At 44.3% G+C, this 19,400-nt stretch overlaps 1 protein-coding gene across 8 annotated transcripts in view; it reads left to right on the top strand.

Moving 5' to 3' along the window:
* Window positions 1-287: 287 nt before the first annotated feature.
* Window positions 288-19,400, top strand: part of ELF2 (E74 like ETS transcription factor 2) — a 593,917-nt gene continuing 574,804 nt past the window's right edge. For 4 of the 8 annotated variants that reach the window (XM_085641518.1, XM_085641513.1, XM_085641515.1 and 1 more), the window contains exon 1: window positions 288-481. The gene's annotated coding sequence lies outside the window, so the exon portion shown is untranslated. Of the gene's footprint in view, window positions 482-526; window positions 793-19,400 lie in introns of those variants that run through there. The other 4 variants (XM_085641519.1, XM_085641516.1, XM_085641517.1 and 1 more) reach the window with 1 other exon arrangement.

The raw sequence follows: 19,400 nt of genomic DNA, 5'->3' as shown, positions 1-19,400 counted from the left end.
ACCGAACAACACTGAATTTGAAAATATTATAACTACATCCCGGATACTAAAATGGTCTCTGTTAATTTAGTGAAAGAATTGAGCTGTTTCAACGAAAAACAGGTCCCACTCAGTCAGATCCTATTGGCTTCGTGTCTAAAAAACCTTTCAAACCGCTTCCAAACACAATCTCGAAGAGTCAGCTCCGGATCGGTGCGCCGCTGCTTCAGTCTGCTCATGCCCAGGCCGGGCAGAGGCACGGCTCTCCGCGGGGAGGCGGGGCCAGCACAGAGCTGTCAGAGGCAAGCCGGTACGGAGTCGCACAGAGCCAATCGTTCTTCACGCGGGAGGAGTCCCGAGGACAGCCGAGCAGCAGCCTGGGGATAAACAAACGGATTCCGTGGGGTACAAAGTGTTGTACAACGCCGGCGACCTGACCCGAAGCGGCAAAGGGACCCGGGCTGTCCGTGGTACAAGCGCTGGTGAGGAGACCCTTCCCGAGGTGGGTTCAGTCTGACTGGACGCCGCGTTTACCTCCCAGCAGCTTTTTGTGGCGCGCTCCGCCGCCTACTGTCACCCGGCCTGTACCAGCTTCGTGCTCACGTCACCCACTGCGGCCCCCACCCTCCCCCCTCCCGCTGGTCCCGAGCACTGGGGCTTCCCAAGCTAGGCCCCTCCCTGAGCCGTCACTGCGGAGCCCCCCTTGCTTGTAGAAGGCTCATTCGACCCCCGTGGTTCCCGCCTGGCCACCACCTCGCCTGCTCCTGCTACCCCCACACTGGGCCTGCTCTGTGCTTTTCCTCTTTGAGCCCGGTAAGTGTGCTTCTCTCCTAGTGTGTTTGCCCGGGCTCCGCATGCATCTACCCGCGGGGGCGGGGCTACGTCAGTTTTTACTCCACTTCCTACAGCTCCGCTCAGACGAGTCTGGGCTAACTGGTCACTTCGCTTCCTGTCATCACGACATTGTTTATTGACCATCTCGAGCTTTCGCGTGACAGCATAATGGGTGTTGTTGTTTTGCCATGTTGCATAAATAAAGATGAGATGACATACCTGCTGGTATTTTGCGTGTTATGACCGAGTCTGAGATGTGCCATCCCCAGGCACCCACTGGTTAGTCAGCTTCTTATCTTCCTGACCTTCCCACTCGCTCCCATAACTGCCAAGTGGCTCAAAGGCAAGTCACTTTGTTTTCGAAGTGAGTGTCCTTTAGTTAGAGTGGTATTCCCAGACCTGTGTTCCGAGCTGGATGTTCCACTGTATTTATGTTTCTACCTCACTAAGGAGACTTATTTGTGCCTCTCTTCAGAGGGGATTTTGCCTAACTGTTTCAACTGGACGTGTGCTAAGAATAATTGCTAATTTGGGCACACTTATACATGCTTGATCCTTGTCTGTAATTTCACAGAAAAGCTAACGTGATAGAATGCACCCAAGTACAATCTGAGGGATGGGGCTGGCCTATCCTGAACTCCACTTTTACCGACTCCTTTGTTCCTCTATTCAGAGAGGATATTGCTTAACAGTTTCAGCTGGACGTGTGCTAAGAATAATTGCTAATTTGGGCACACTTATACATGCTTGATTCTTGTCTGTAATTTCAGAGAAAAGCTAACGTGATAGAATGCACCCAAGTATATTCTGAGGGATGGGGCTAGCCTACCCTGAACTCGACTTTTACCTCAATTAGGGATACCGCACTTGGCTGCTTTTAATTTTAGCTGTTTCAGAGTTCACGCGAGTTCTTATCTGCTAGTTTCCAGTAGTAGCCCATTGAATTGCAAGGGAAACAATGGACATCTGCTTCTTCATTTTGCAGAGCTATGCATTTTATCCTCTTAAATAACATTTGTTAAAATAATTTCACTCAATGGTTTTGAATGTTTTTCTTATATTTAATGTATGTTGCACACTCTTTGATTGTTATCGGTCTCTTAATATAACAAAAAATGACCTTAGTGGGAATTTCTAGGTGCCATGTTTAGCCTTCCTGATTGGCTACTCGTGTGGTGCTACACTTGGATGTTGTGTTAAGAAACTGAACAGGTGTTTAACTTTAGCTAAACTAGCCAAAAAGGAGCAAGTACAACTCCTTGAGAGCCTGATATGCAGTTCTACCACTAGTGATGCGATGTGCTTTCACACAAATCACTTGTTGGGTACTGTTTTCATAGCAGTCATGTAGTAACTGTATTGATCTAAAAGTGTTTGTTTTTTTGTTTGGGAGAGCTTTGTCCGAATGCAAAATAGGAAGGCTACGTGCAGTGACAAGTGGGAGACATTGCACAAAGTAACAATCAGAACCGCAGCAGAAGAGAACTTTTGGTGGTGGGGGGGCCATCATACGTAGCAATGTGCTAATCGAAAGAGAACGCCCTATTTCAGGGGCAAGTATCAGTAATGAAGAGTTACGTGTTAACATATTGAGGAAAAACCCTATTGCTTCCCTACATTTGTATTCACTAATTAAGCAGAAAAGACAACATACAGAGGTTAAGGTGTACCCCCCAAGGACCTGCACGTTTTGGATGACCTAAACTGAGGGCTTGGTGTGCAGACAGACTCTGGACACCCCCACAGGATGAGTCTGCCGTTAGACCAGCTAGCTCTTCGGTGCCACTACCACCCCTGTGTACTCTATTATGGTGTTGGTAGTTTCTGGCAACCACTGAACATGACAACCCAGATTCCTCCGGTATCGTGAAAACAATACGGTATCTTTCGCTCAGTCACTCGTGCTTACTTTTTCTCAGAGTACACATAGAATGACAATTGGAACGGTTTCAATAATTATTTATTGGTGAAGTGTCACTCTAGTGTGAAACATAATAGCTGCGACAATCAAAAGACAGGAGCAGACAAATATGATCGCTAATACCAATATCGTACATACCAGATACATTTCCACCATAGTGCTATTAAGATGAATAAAAGCAGATTACATAAAACAATAAAATTGGGGTATCCCTACGATGTGTAGCCTACCTAAAAGTACCTAGCCTAGACATGTAGGTGAAGCAGGTGTATGTAAATTCTCGGATATACTCTAATGGAGCCAAGAAACCCCTGCGGAAGTGCTAACCCCTCACCTGATGGTTCTTAATGAAGGATCCCGTCCCTGCGTTGAGGATAGCACCCCACAAGGGATGTCAGATCTCTGCCGGTCGAAGTATCAGCCTGCAGAATCTTGGTCCAGCCTGGAAGGAATTCTACTCTCTCTCTCTGTAAGGGGGAGTTAGGGTATTTTATACTAAAGTGCTCACTCCAGGTCTTCTTCCAGAATCAATATGTTTTGAAAACATTCACTAATCCCTTGCTAATCCTTTTCTAAACCAAAACGCTCCTGCATAGCTGGCTGTTGGCCATGGATGAAAAAAAGAAAAGTGACCCTTATACAGAATAAATCTGCTGTGCCTGAGGACATGTTTATGTACGTCAGGTTCAGAGATTAAGATAGGGTACCGAGAGCCTGTTGTCGAAAAGACAGACGTAAGCTACTGGGTAAAAGGTCACCTGTGTAGAACAGTTATGTCCTGTAGGTGGGGCAAAAACTTATGGAATTTGATATGTACATGTTGGGACTATCCTAAAGGACATGGCAAAGGATTCTGTTACTTCAGAAACAGTAGTAACATAGGTGTATGTAGCCCCACTAGTCGGTGATCAGCTGTACATTACTTGCGACAACTAGAGGAAAGATGAAACAAAAAAGAACCTAAAGTGATAATCGGCACTGGCAAAGCCAATAGCTCTCACATGAGAGCTATTGGCTTTGCCAAATTGTTTTAGCCATGTCAGCTTGGCTAAAAGTTAGTAACATAGAGGAAAGGAGCATGAAGTGGAGTGACGTTTAGTGCAGTGGTGTAGAGTGTCATAGATCGGAGTAGAATAGAGCGTTGTTGAGTGGCCTGGAGTGAAGTGTCAGAGGATAGTGGCGTGACGTGGAAGGGCATAGAGTAGAGTATACTGGAGGGGCGTTGAGTGAAGTATGCATGGTGTAGTAGCGCACTGCCATTAAAAACAACACATTTTCAATTGAAATGATCATTACATTTGCAAAAATCCAATTTCACTGATAAAACTATACAGAGCACAAATAATATGTGGAAATCGGCATCCCCTAGTGTACGGATTTGTTTTGATTGTATTATAATATTTGTTTCCACCGGACTTCAGAGTTACAAAAAATGTGCTTTATTTGTGATTTTCTATTTCCGATATATTCTGTAATCTTTGTACAGTTCATTTACTGGAATTGCATTTTGATGTGTACTAGAGAAAAATAACACCCGAAGCCTTTCCTTTCACACCCTTAGTACCCAGTAAGATTGTCACATAAATACTCTCACTTTGCGGTCCGAGAAAGAAAAATAAACACCAAGCTGTCTGGAAGACAGAGCCTAGCATTTGACCTTTCTTTGCACAGTAAATGTGTCACGATAACCGCAAAATGTGAAAGGCTGTGTATTGCTCATTCACTTTTGAACTCCAGCATGGTTATTTGTTTTTTGGAGGTGCTTTAGCCCCCTCCCAATCCCGCCCTATGACATGGGTGTGAAATTGAGGAAAAGAATTGTTTAAATCTGGTGTCTCCAACCTTTTCTGTAATGTGAGCTGCCTCTGATCAGTGAAAATCGTCGTGAGCTACTGAAGGTCAAGTAACTTGCGCATTGTTACCAGGCGCCCTCTCGCCCAGCTTCATTTACTTTTAACCTAATGTCCATGGGGCCAGATACTATGGTTTGAACAAAATGCTGTGACTAGGGATACTGTGATAGGGCTGCTATGTGTGTCAGTGAGTGCATGGTCTGTAGGGATGTATGAATGTGTGTGAATGAATGGCATATAGCTGTATGGGTGACTGAGAGCCTGTGTCGTATGTACTTGTGGCACAGGACATACTTTTCGCCATATGTGGCACCGTTACATGTACAACACAAACATACAACCACTTTTTTTTTAAATGGGAGTAATTTAAAATGCATAAAAATGTTCATAATAAGGAAATACATTCTGTACTTAAAATTTCTTAAATTTAATTAAAAAAAAGTGGTTTTATTTTTCAGTTACAAATATGGCAGCAAGTGTACCAACCACTGGGAGCAAGATATCTGCTGTGTGTAAATGTAACACTTTGAAATGGGAGAAAATTCAACTGAAGAGTTAACTTTGTTTATATGCATTACATAAAACTCACCATTTTAATTTTCTCCCATGCCACTGTCTTTACAAACAGCAGGCATATTACTCCCAGTGGCCTGTAGAAATGGTGCCATCTTTATAACAGGAACATACACCCATTTGTTTAAATGTGAGGAATTTAAAATGAAGAACCATGCTTCATAAAATATTAGGGCTTAATTTAAAGTAGAGAAAAACATGAAGACAATGTTTAACCCCTTCGATGCGTGCGTCGGCCAACGGCCGTCGTGAGCACTACCTCCGTAGTGCTGCGCATGTCCGTTGGCCGACGTGGCCCTGCCCACGCACGGAATCTCCTGCAGCGGATCTTACGCCGCGGTAAACGGGTTAATGGAAAATTTTCTTCACTAAAAATTTCTCACGTTGAAAAGAAAATTACTGTATTTTTCAGTTATACATTTGGTACTGTCTACTAGCCACTGGGAGCAAGATGCCCACTGTTTAGTAAATATGACACTTTGAAAAGGGAGAAAATGAAGATTTAACTTAATCATTAAGTTAACTTTTCATTTCAATTTTTTCTCATTTAAAAGCATTCTGAAATATCATTTTGTTCTTGTGCTCCAATATTGAGTTGAGAACCACTTTTTAATTAAACGTTAAATACCTTAGTGCTTGAGTTCTGAACCTCTGTGACCCATATGGGTTCATAATTCTGAGTGGAGCACTGCTCATTATATGGATCTACTATCTGCAGCCTGATAATTTAAAAAAAACATAGCCTTTCCTTAACTTTTAAAGGAAAACACAATACTTATTTATCGCAGTTCTTAGTTAAAAATGAAGTCTACGCTGGGAGCTCGCGATCAACTGGTTGGAGACACTTGGTTTAAATTATGCGATTAGTAATGTGCTCTGACCAAAATAAACAACCTTGTAGATAGAAATTAGCACCTCATAGGCATGCAAGATTGATGTACTGGCAGAGATTAGAAGAATCAGTCAAGCAGAAAGATTAGAGATAGGAAACCTTTTCAAAGCAATACAACACAATTACTGCTGTGAACTAGCATATGAAACAAGTAAAAAACACATGAACTCTCTTAGAGTGCCTCACAAAAAAGAAAACAAGCATTGGCATAGCCAATAGGTCTCGCTTTTGGGACCTTATACGTGTTTAGCCATGCAGCAGTTGATGTTGTTGCACCAAGGATTTTGTGCTGCATAACTAAATACTTATAAGGTCCCAAAAGCGAGACCTATTGGCTATGCCAAAGAAGTGTTCGTGTGGCAGACGAGGAATGACTCGCGGCGCCCGAGCCTGCGGTCTCTGCCACTGAGACGGGATGTGGTTTGCTTCAGAGTGCAGGGCCGCTTGGAGAACTCTCATTGCACCCTCTCAGCCGAGCGTCAATTCGCGGTTTATGAAGGATATCTATAGGTGTGCTTGTTTCATCTAACTTAAAGCCTCCCTATACTGTGTTCGGATCTGGAGAAGCCTCTGTTCAAAGGTGGCGCTTCGTCTGTCCATTTGTCCGTATTTTGTGCTTGACAGGGAGGTCCAGAGAACGCTCTGCCCGTCGGGCGGGGTCTGTCCTGGAGGGGACAGAGGTTAAGAAAGCCATCTAGCTGCGAAGTGTCTTCGCCCCGGTGTCAGAGGACCCAGACTTGGCACCAGCTCAACCCCTGGCCCTCTGGCACTCGGAGGTGGGGAAGGGCGCCCGCCTCGGGTTACTCAGCATAGCAGCCGGGCATAAAATTAGCAGCTGGAGCGATGAGACGCCCAGCAAATATGTGGTGATCAGCAGAAGAGGGGCGGTAAAGGAGCCCGCGTGGGCACACCTCCAGGAGGCATGGCCAGGAACGCCCTCCGAATGCTGGGGTATTAATGACGACAGTACTGCTGTCATTGAATTTTAGGGCTTTAATGAGGGCACTACTGCTGTCATCGGACCCGAAGACAATAATGGTGTCGGTGGAGCTATCCGTGGGCACTCGTTAATTTTGGTATTACAGCAATCCCTGGATATTTATTGCGGCAGTGGTTTATGATCTGGGGCCACTGACGAATATTGTGGCTACCCCAGAGCATTAATGGAATTAAAGGTGTTCCACGAGATTAATGGGCAATCCTCCTGTAATGGGGCATTACTCTCTCTTCGGTGGCAGACTCTTAACAGGTAATGCCATGTGAGACGGTGCATTAATAGCAGGTAATGCCCCTTGTGTGATAGTGTATTTACATTAAATAATGCCACTTATTTAAGAGTGCATTAACAGGAGAAAATGCATCACTTGTGGCAGTGTATTAACAGCGGATAATGTGTACAGCTATGCGTAGAGTAGCAACGGAAACCTGTTTGGTTCTTTGCACATTCTCGGGTGACGCGATGGCCAGGTTCAGTTGAGGACATTCGCAAGGGGTAAGGTCAGAGGTCAGGTCCCTCCTTGAACCAGGCAGGCAAAGGGCGTCTGTCTGTTCTATTAGTAGCCCGGCGGGAGAAGCCTTAATTGAATTTCCCCTCCTCAACACTGTGGAGGGACGAGGGGGTGGGCTGTCGGAGAGTTCTGGGGTGGGCCTCTGACTGGCAGGTAGAGAGCGGTCAGGCGGCTCTACCTTACTCGCACAGCCAAGGTGGCGTGTGTGCTGATGGATCTAAGGTGCAGGTGGGCGAAGGGAGGGGGTGTAAAGGAGGGGAAGATTGAGTGAGAATACGTGAGGGGAGAACGTGAAGTGGAGAAAGGGGGAGGAAGAGGCATAGAAAGAGGAGAGTGGGTGACGAGAGGAGCAAAGAGAGAGTCGTATGCATAGAAATTCTAGAGGGAGTGGAGGGAAGGGTAGAGAGTAAGTATGCATCGCTGAGAGAGAGAGAGAGAGAGTGAGAGAGTCTGCTATAGGAATAGACAGAGAGAGAATGGGAGAGGAAAGGGATAAAAACGAAGAAAAAGACAGCAAAGTAGGGAGGGAGAAATAAAGGCGAAGAAGGAAGGAATGAAGGCAAGAATGAGAAAGGAGGGGGCAGAATGGGAAAACATTGAGACAAAATACAATAAGTATTGGCCGCGTGGCCGTAAAGGTAACGCCGCGCAGCCGTGAAAGCGAAAGTCATCGCGGTGACACGCTCTGTGCTCAGCACGCGAGGGATGTGCGCGCACAGCAGCGTTGATTGCAGAGGCAGAGCGAGGCGCGCGCGCTTGTGTGCGTAACTGAAAGCTGGTGGCCGGCAACAGCCTTTGGAAGCATTTCCAAAAGCCACAGTCTAAATGTCTTGCAGAGCAGCGCATGCGCTGACTCAGCGAGACCTAAAAAGGAGTTCCCAGAAAGCAAGCACTCATGGAAGAACACAAGGAGCCAGTCAGAGGGGTTTGTGTTCCAGTTCAGGAAGGACCTGGCCTGGCAGTTTGGGCTGGACTGTGCCCATGAGGAGCAGGGTCAAGACTGATTTGCATATGGCTAGGTCCAAACTGAGGTGGTATGGTGAGCAAAAGAACGATGGGTCAGAGTGCTTCCCCACGTGCATAGAAACATGTAGATAACATTAAAAATCCCCCAATTCATCTAACTTAAAATGACCGTGATAGGGCACAACTACTTGCATTGGTGGACAGAAGACAAGAAACATCATAAGTGTGAGCTGGTGGTCTGTGAATGTTCAGTAGCTCCATAAGCACTGCTGCCTTGTTTCAAACACCATAACAAAACTTCTAATGACCCGGAAAAGTAGGCATTGTAGTTTGTGTATTGCATTTACCAATAACGTGTTGTGCTTTCTACTAGTTTAAATAGTAAAATATCGGATGACAACTTGGATTGTGTTGCGTTCTGTGTGCTGATCTGCTTCAGTTTAATGTTTCTGCATGGCAAAGCTACAGTAAGCAATGTAAAAGATTTGTTCTCAATCAAAGTTGAGACTTGGAACCTCCAGTGTTTGTGTTACAGATAACAACTTGAGATGGTTCCAACTGCACCGCCAAGGAAGGGGTGTTGCAGGGAACGCGAGCTGCGATCCGCTGCCACAAGTCGCTGTCGTGGCTCCGAAAATTGAATCGGCCAGCCCATAATTGGAGTTGGAGTTATCTGCTGCTGAGGGGCACGAGGTCGAGCTAGCCCCGGCACCCTCGCAGTCCCCGGCTTCCCGCAAAAAGTTTAAGGTAGCAATGGAGGGGAAGCTGCAAAATTGACTGCTGAGCGGCTAACAGAGTCACATCAGCGTGCTATTGGAGGAGGCAGAATGAGCAGCGAACCTCGTGGAGGCACAGAGAGAGTCGCCGGGGCCGGGAGCTGCCGGATCTACAGAGCTTCCAAGCCATTGTTCACCCAAAGATACCTACCTCTCACATCAGCAGTATTGTGAGCATTAATGGTGTCTGAGGATTAAAGAAGCCAGCAGAGTCCGTGTGAGCCAGCGGTCTGGAGAGGGCACTGAGACCTCGAGAGCCCCAGGGTCCAGAGACTTTCAGCAGCATCCAGTGCGGGGACGGTGGTCCAGAGACGAAGAGGAAACAACCCCTCGGCAGACTCTGGAACTGGGCTGGCCTCGGGAGTAGGGGAGCGCAGGTGAGGCAGAACTGTGGAGCGACTGGGGAACTTGCACCCTATCCTGCTCCTACTCCCTGTGTGTTATCACCTTGGGGTAGTGTGTTGCAGTTCATTCTTGGGTTCTGTTTATAACTAGATGGACTGTCTTGGAGTAACAGCCCCATAGGTTACAAAGGGAAATGCCGCTGAAAGGGAAAACACGTGGGGCTATCAAGGGACAGAAAGATGCTCTACAGAAAAATGCTCAACTAAAAAAGTTCAAGCATAAAAAGGACTAGCATTTTAAGTCAGCAGAGAGTATTATTTATTTATTTATATATATATTTATTTATTTATTTATTTATTTATTTATTGTTTTGTCCTCGTACACCGTGAAGGGCATTCTTGATGGGGAAACAAGACATCCCCCCCTCTCAGACGGCCAACCTGTTCCAGCCCCGGCTCCGAGGCCCGTAAAGACAGTGGAAGATAGATCCCACAAGCTGATGCTGTTTTCCTAGTCCTCTCCAGTTCGCACTACCGACGGCACCCAGTGTTACTATGGAGACTAAGAACCAACAGTGCCCGTTGCAAAATCATAGGACCACCGTTACCTATTTCACCATGCCACTAGGGCCGCCCAGATCTTATTGTAGCTTGTACTGTCACAGGCCATATCTGATTTGCTTGTAAAAATTATATGTTTCAGGCATTCCGTAAAAGTTGGGGCATTTACGTCTTTCCAGGCTCTGCATATCTCACGCCTTGCCAGGATAATGACATAGAAAATAAATTTAGAGGCTAAATCATTAAGGTCTTAATCTTGTCGTAAGACCAAGAAAGATAGTCCCCGGGGTAATCTCCACTTGTTGATGTAACACGTCCTCCAAACATTTCTGTATCTCAATCCAATAATTAGAGATCTTCGGGCAATCCACGAACATATGGAGATCGCCCGCAGCCGGGTGCGTACACCTAGGGCAATGATATTCTAGACCCGTCACCGTAACTAATTTTCCAGGTGTTAAATATACCCTATGTGAAGAATATAAATGATTTCTTTTAAGTGCTGCAGGTTTAACAACTGCCTGCAACCTAGTAAAGGAGTCCCCCCCCCCCTCCCCCCCCAAATGCCCTTGATTTCATTAGAGTTGAAACTAATGACATTGCCCCAGAGTTTTTGGAGTTCGGATTCCGTCACTCCTCCGGCTTCTAGAAGGGCCCAATACCAAAAAGAAACCTCCCATTTCCATCCACCCCTCCTTGAGACTGAATCAAATTTGGAGTTTGATGCTTCAAGGTCCCAGGATTTTGTTGCCCACCGTCCTGACAACTGGTAATATTTAAATCTAGTGAGTGTCCCTCCTGTCAAACCCGAGAGGGACTCCCAGCTCAAGAGCTGCAAATCTTTCTGCAGATCACCCCAACATGTTATGCCTGCCATTTTTAGGGGCCGGGACAATTGATCTTTAAGACAGTCCGGGGTACCAGGGGAGTCCCAAATTGGGGCCTGGGATACATAGTAGGGGATTTTAAGACTTTTCCTAATGTATAACCAGTTCTTCAAGGCAGCACCCAGAATCTTAAGCCTGACTTTTTTTTATAGAACTTCGGATCTCCGAATTTAAAAAGAAAAAACTCTTGCCCCTGGGGGATGTCATACAATAGGGCCTGAAACAATAAAGCCAGTGAAGATGCATCCGTCTTATTGGCCAATATTCTGAAGTTTTTAACATGAAATGAGTGACAGTAAGTAAATAGGTCTGGTAGAGCTAGACCACCCATGTATAAACTTCTCCTAAGCTTTTTCCAGGAGATTCTAGAGGACTTAGTGTTCCAAATAAAAGAGCCTATTTTTCCCTGCAGTTTCACGATATCTGGTGTCATAAAAGATAGCGGAATTGAGTTAAATAGGAAAGTTATTTTTGGCAAAATTATCATTTTTATCAAATTAACCCTTCCAAAAATATTTAGAGGGAGGCTTGACCACCGCTGAAGCAAACCACAAACATCCTTAGAAACTCTGGTCAAATTAATTTTAGATATATCTCCAATTTTCTGGGCCAGATGGATCCCCAAATACCTCTTTCGAGGCTTAGCCCCTTGTGTCCCCTCATCTTGGTTCCATTCCATAATCTCGGTCTTATCTTTATTTATTTTATATCCCGAGATTTCCCCAAACGATTCAGCCTGATCTAATCCAGCTGAAGCTATCTCCAGATTAGTAGATGTAAACATAAGCAGATCATCTGCGTATAGAGCAAATTTCAACTCCTGATCTGCAATTTTGAAGGGTTTGATCAATGGATTGGACCTAAGCTGACAAACAAAAGGTTTGATATAAAGATTGAACAATGGGGTGACAAGGGGCACCCTTGCCGGGTGCCCCGAGCGATTGTAACCCAATTTGTTAAGACTCCATTGACTAAAATTCTTGCCTGAGGGCAAAAATAAAGAGACCTAACGGCTGAAACAAAATTATTGGGAAAACCAAACCCAGCTAGAGCTCCCATAGGTATGACCAGTTCACCTGGTCAAAAGCCTTGGCGGCATCAATAGCTACTAAAGTCAATGGAAGCTTCTTATCTGTTGCCACATCTATTGCCGCGATAGCTTGAAAAGTTAATTCATTCAGCTGCCTCTCGGGAATAAAACCCCTCTGATCCTGATGTACTATTGTTTTAATAATTCTTGCTGTTCTCGCTGCCAAGACCCCCGCAAAAAGTTTATAATCCGTGTTTAACAGGGAAATGGGTCTATAAGACTCAATTTTTAACGGGTCTTTGTTGGACTTCAGGATCAGGGTGACTGTGGCTTCAGACCATGATTTTTGGACTGTCTCACCTCATAAATAGATTCTATGAAACAGATTTGTTAGGACAGGGATAACCTTTACGAGGACTGCCAAGTATAACTCTATTGGGAGCCCGTCTGGGCCCGCTGCCTTCCCTCTGGCCATTTTCTTAATCTGGGTTTTAACTTCGCCCTCTTTTATGCTCGAGCATAGAAAGGCTCTATCCAACATAGATATCTGAGGCAGCCCTAACTGATTCAACCAATCTTTAGCTCTTTGAGGTACAGAGCAAGTGTCTTCTTTGTATAGATCCTGCATAAATATTCTCGCCTCCTCCCTAATTTGGTCATCATCTTATATGATGGCTCCTGTGCTGCTCTGAGATAGGCTTTTAATTTGATTCCTTACCCTATCTGCCCTGGTTTTCCTGGCTAGAAAAGAGCCACATCTTTCGCCATAGGAGAAATTTTGGAGCTTGCTGGCATGCCACCTATCTTTTAGAATCTTATCCAAACTAGCTTGGAATTCTGCCCGTAATCCGTCCAGCTCACTTTGCAGGTGTGGTACTGTATTCTGATGTTCTGCCGATGCCCTCTGAAGCTCTTGTTCTTTTTGCTTAATCTTAGAGAGACGCTCTTCCTCCAGCCTCCTCCTGAACAGATCTCTCCTAATCATCAGTGTACTTAACAATCCTCTAAAAAAGGCCTTAAATGCCTCCCAAACCACCTGATCAGTTGCGGTGCTACAGTTATACTTAGTGAATCAGGCAGAGGAATACTTTAAGTCCAACTTTACCTCCTCCTTTAGTAATAAGGATCTATCCAGGGACCACCTTCTCTGACATTCTTTTTGCTTAAAATTAACTACCAGCTCCACCGCAAAATGATTAGAGAGTAGTGCTGGAGTATATAAGATGGAGTCTACTGCTGAGAAAAGGGACTGATCTAATAAAAAGAGATCAATTCTGGAGTGATGTCTGTACTTCCGGCTGTAAAAGGAAAAATCCTTTTTAGATCCATTTTTTGCTCTCCAGATACCTATCAAATTAAACTCTTTAATAATATTTCTCTATTCCAAATGGGATTTACGGGGAGGGGCATATTTAACCATTGAAGTACGATCTAGGAATTCATCCAAGATCAAGTTAAAATCTCCCCCTAAGATAATGGGTGTTGCCATATAAGAAAGGCTAGCTTTTAAGTTCAAGAGAGCAGCTGGAACATCTTGATTAGGCCCATAGTAAACTGCACACACCAATGGAGAGCTCCCTATTAACAATGAAGCTACCAGCCACCTCCCAGATTGATCTGTCCCGAACTTCTCTACTTTAATCCCAGCATTGTTTGTGATTACTATTGCGACTCCCCTGGTACTACCATTTTGTTCGGAGCATAGAAGATCTTGGACCCATCTGAGCTTGCCAAAACCTAGCTTACACTCCTCTGCCTCTAGGTGGGTTTCTTCAAGAAAGCAAATATGAGCCTTAGAATTATTTAAAAAATTCACACACTCTAGACATCTTTCTCGTATCTCTCAACCCATTGACGTTCCAGCTGATTATCTTGATTTTATTAGGAATGCTATTCATCTTGGGGCTGCCTTAGGTAGACTAAATTTTGCTCCGGATATCGAGACTGAAGAGCTGACCCCCTCTGGGCTAGAGATCTCTAACCTCCCAGTCCCGCCTGAATCTGTTATCCCAACCCTAACTCAGTACCCAGCTAAAGACCTAGATTCTATGGTTACCGCTAATATTAAGATCTTCACAGCAGTCTGTCTTCCGTCAGCCCTATGTTCATCACCCTTTACCGATGTTGAAGCGGGGGAAAGGTCTGACCAGGGTGCTTTGGGGGCGAGATCTGGAGATTTGAGTGGTGGACATTTACAGCTAGAGTCACTTCTACAGTCCCTCAGAGGGGACTTGCTTTCCAAATTCGAGATTTCCGAGGCAAACCAAAAGGGGATACACGAGAAGTGTGCAAATTTAGAAACTAAATTGGACGATATCTGTAAGCGGACTGGGGCCTTGGAAGTGGAAGTTGCTACACTCTTGGAAGTGGGTCGAGTACACACAAAAGACATAGCGGAATTGAAGGCCCAGAACAAGTCACTCCAAATGGACATTGAGAGGTTAGAGATTCAAGCCAGACGAAATAACTTGACATTTTTAAAGATTCCAGAAGGAGCTGAGAACGGGGATGTTAAATCATTGATCTGTAAACTTCTCAGAGAAGGAGTACTAAAAGACAGATCAGACATTGACCTCGAAAAAGAAATTCAAAGGGCACATAGAGATCCTTTTAGGCAACACCCAGACAGAAAAGCTCCCAGAAAAATCTTAGTTAACTTCCATACCTTTGCAGTCAATGAGTTGATGTTGGGTTGAGCACTCATCGACACATCTCTTCTGCTTGATTCTACAAAATATCTTATTCGTTCTGATGTGGGCAGAGCTACAGCACAAAAGCAATGGGAGTTGGGGTCTAGAATGCCCGATTTGAAGAGCTTTGGCGCACATGTCCAGATGAAATTTCCCGCCTCACTGAAGGTGGTGTGGAGAAATAAGTCCTATAACCTTACTTCTCCCCAAGAAGTGGATTCATTGTTGATTTTGATGGAGGAAAACTCACATTAGAATTTTCTTTTTTTTCTCTGTCAAAATGGGAGGGTTAGGCCTGCATTTGAATGTCTGGGATGCACACTAAATGGGGGGGGGGGTTATAGGCATTAGGATGAGAAGAGAAGAGAAACAGGAGATAATTAAAATATTAAAAAAAAATAACAAAAAAATTCAATAAAAAAAATAGGATGTGTATAAAAAAATAAAAATCGGGCATATCTTTTTTTTTTTTTTTTTTTTTTTTAGAGGGTCAGAGCACATGAGGGAATTTAACGTTTATAAGAGGGTTGATCCTGGTATCGGATCAAGCGAGGTCCCGATAGGCGGCTAAGATCGCCAAAGAAGAGGAGGGAGGGTTCCTCAAGGGGGGTGGAGGGTGGTTGGGGGCCACGGGTGGTAGGAGTAAAAATGGGAAAAAATTAATCCTCACACAACTGTGGAGAAAAGAGAACTATAATGGCCGGTTGGGAGCAAACTTTAGCAGAGAGTATTATTGATCCCCTAGAAGAGAATTAGACTCCTAGTATGCTAGATGTTTAGGTACACCCTGTGGAAGAAGCGAGTGGAAAACCCCAGGACAATGTATAAAAGAATTTGCGGGGAAATATTTTAAAAGGAAATCCGACACCTGTGAACACCCTCTAGTACCGGAAAGTCTTCAAGGTAATGACTGGAAAGCGGGTGAAAAGAATGTAATGAGTGTAACAAGTGACTCTATTATTCTTGAAACACTACCAGATTTGGACCATGTATTGGGGGATGAAGAGGGTATCAATGGAGGGGGGGTTATTTCTATTTGATCCTAGGTTATCATCGTCACTCTACTTCTCCCTTAGTGGAATTGATATCCCCACAGAAGGCAGAGAAGTCCTGCAACAAGCAGTGACGAAGGAAGGGAGGGAATGGGAAGTGGGGGGGGAAATGATTCGCCAGGAGTCACTGGAAAGTGTACCCCTCAGCAAGGCCTAATCCCCCCCCCATACCACACAGTCCTTATTGGCACTAGACATGACCGCAACCTCGGCCTGGTTATTACTAGAGGTGATATTTTTAATGCAAAAAACCCTTCAGGCAATATTAGAAGCCCTAGTCGAGAATAATGGCCAGGGGGGGAAACCCATAAAGCCCTATTACAGAAGATTGTGGAGGAGCTAAAACAAATTAACAATTGTATGCCTACTCTAGTACGACCAGTAATAGAGAAGAGCGATCAGGAGGTAAATGCATCATCCCTCATTGATGAGGGAGAACACGCACAGCCCGAAAATTCACCTATGGTTTCTATATTTAAAAGTGTCCAATGCTGGTAATAAAGAGGGGGCAGTGCTGGAGAGCAAAGAGGTATATACCCCATTACAAGACAAGAGGAAAAACACAGAAGATGTTGAAAAAGAAAGGGGGTCCAAAACAAAGTTGGAGGAAAGGGCAGGGTGTGGCCCGAGAACTAGAGAGACGACAGATAAATGGAACAGGAAGTGAAGAGGGACTAGGGGAATTCGAATAAATTAGGTGTTGTAAGCCATGAGGAGAATAACGTCTTGCTTGGAAGTACACCACCCCGAAGACCTGTAGAAGAGAGAAAAGAGTGGGCCTCAAAAAAGAGGTTAGCAGGGCAAATGGTGAGCTGGCTGGTATAATAAAAAGGGGAGAACCCTCACCAAATAAACCTGGGAAAAGAGAATGCCTAAGGCCGGATAGAGCACCTAGAGACGGGAGGAGTAAAAGAAAGTATAATAAAAGGGATAGTCTATGGGTATTTATGGAACCATGGGGAGAAGGATGGAGAGAAAACATCAGAAGAATTTAAAGCCCCTGAATCGCTCACACCTATTGCAAATACTGGTTAACTATCCTATAATGGGTGAGGTTACATCTGACGATATAAGGCAAATAGGCTCTACAACAAATTTGGAAGGAAATGAGGTGACAAAGGTCTTCTTCTATTCTGAATGTGTAAAGCAGATGGTGGTAAGGGCTGAGGAAGAACTGGAAAAGGAGGGTATAAGACTTGTGCAAGTTGGTGAATTGGGTACAGAGAGGAGTAACCCTGGGAACCTTGGGGCTCTCACCAGTCATGCAGGACTATGCCCTGATCAAATACAGTATGTCATACCAGAGGATCAGCATTGAAGAATATACACTGCAAATGCCACAGCAAATGCTGTAAAAGGTCCATTATTGAGCAACCGATTTGAATCCCTATCTGACTCAATAGAATAGCAATTTTTGATGATAATATAATGGGAGGGTTGAGTGATCTGTATTAGGAAATGGTGTACTCGCACAGCCTACGGATTCTGACGTGGAATATAGGGGGATAAAAGAGTCATTTAACCCAAGATACCCTCAGAGAGATGTTGGAAAGCTATGAAAGTATGTGCTTCCAGGAGTCTTGGCTGTGCGAGGCACCTGAACCAATAGATGTTTTTTTATTCTTACTAAAGAGGCAGTGCGCACAAACCCAGTACACCTCTCGGGGTGATTGATTACTTTAGTACCATCAAAAATAGCAAGTAAAGTAACTAGGCTGAAAGTGAAAAGTCTGGCTATTAGCTAGCCAGACAGAACTCTATAGTGGCTCTTGCGCAAGAAGACACATAATTGTGGTCAATATATACATACAGCCAGTGGCTATAACGGATTATGATGGGCAGTTTGGACTGTTAGAGGAAGATCTGGAGCTCATCTATAAAGCAAATGCATCACAGTTGATAATTATCCTAGGCATTTTAACCATATATTTGATCCCTCTTTTAGCGATAAATTATATACAGATCAATTAACCATGGCACAGGTGCCCCCGGCTATCTTTCCTAGAGCAGGTGGTTCTGCACGAGATGAATCCCTAGCAAAGTTCTTAGGATCTATAGGGCTATTCTGTGCCAGTGGATGCGTAGGTACTGACAGCCCCACGAGAGAGACTTTTGCATAGATAACCAGAGCTGCCCAATCAACTACGCCTTCATAAATGCTTGGCTCTTTACTGAAGTAGAAGGCTTTGAAGTGCTGCAATGTGAAGGCAGTTATTATTGGCCCTTACGCGTATTACTCAGAATAGAACAAGGGCTGAAAAGAGTTGAGTGATCCCTCTGCAGATAGCACACCCTTGATGCATAACCACCCGTATAACAGCGGATAGTTTGAAATTGGTTAATGAGCAGATGATTGACTATACGTCGAGGTAAACCAGAGGAAAGGGAGAATGCCCTAATATGGTATGATTAGGTGATTGAGCAGGTGGTAAACTGTTTAAGGGTACAACTAAAATCAAGATCTGCGACCAAGAAAGGTGGTTATGAGAAGTGGGGGGGGGGTAGGAAGAAATGGTTGGTTTAATAATCAGTATAGGAGCCTAAAATCGAGGGTTGGAATGGGAAAGACTGTTTAGAAAAAGACAGGATTAGGTAACAATGGAGTGTCTCTGCTTGGCAAAACTTGAGTATAAAAATAAGTCAAGGAAAGGAATCGAAATATATGACTAAAAATTGGCAAACCATGTTTGAAGTGATAGTCTCAAATAACATAAGATCATTCTGGCAATTGGTGTGGGAGAGGAATGTGGAAGGGGAAATGCGGTGCTTAGTGGGAGAAGATGACCAGAATAATTATTTAAGCAATCTGTACAATAGCGACAGATTAGATGAGAATCTGGAAAAACGCATTAAGGTTGGGAAAGAAATAGAGTTGCATTTCTCTTTCCAAAAGATAAAAGAAACCATACAATCCCTAAAACTAACGAAAGGAGCAAAGCCATACAATCTACCAGCAAATATATTAAAAAATAATGTGGACTTGTTTGCTATTTTTTTTTAATGTCTGCCTCATGATATAGTTTAACTTCTGGGATTTTCCCGGAAAGTTGGAAAGAAGCAATAGTCAGACCAATATATAACAAGGAGGATGGCACAGGCCCATAATTATAGCCTCTTTAGCTTGCTGGATGGAGGAGAGAAAGTATTCTCCAAGATATTGCTAGGCGTAATGAAGGCCTGGGTAGATCAGAATAACCCGATCCTGATAGAGCAAGGTGGCTTTAAAGAGGGCCACTCAACAATAGATCATTGCCTTTGTCTTTTTTGCCATTGCCCATAGACTATCTAATTACGAGGCAGATTGTCCTGCTGTTTTGTAGATTTCCGAGCCATATTTGATTTAGTCGATTGTAAGTTACTGTGGAATATGTTGGGGTGACTTGGTGTCAATAAAGCGATACTTTCACTAATCCAGGAAATGCACTCAGAACTGGGCCAGGGTAATCTTAGATACCCTTGGGACGCTATCAAAGAAAATACAGACAGAAAATGGATTACGCCAGGGCTGTGTTTTGGCCCCACTATTATTTTCAT

This window comes from Triturus cristatus, chromosome 2_2 (assembly GCF_964204655.1).
Source record: "Triturus cristatus chromosome 2_2, aTriCri1.1, whole genome shotgun sequence".
Lineage (NCBI taxonomy): Eukaryota > Metazoa > Chordata > Amphibia > Caudata > Salamandridae > Triturus > Triturus cristatus.
The sequence above is the reverse complement of the archived record's forward strand: the minus strand, read 5'-3'. Positions and strand labels throughout refer to the sequence as shown.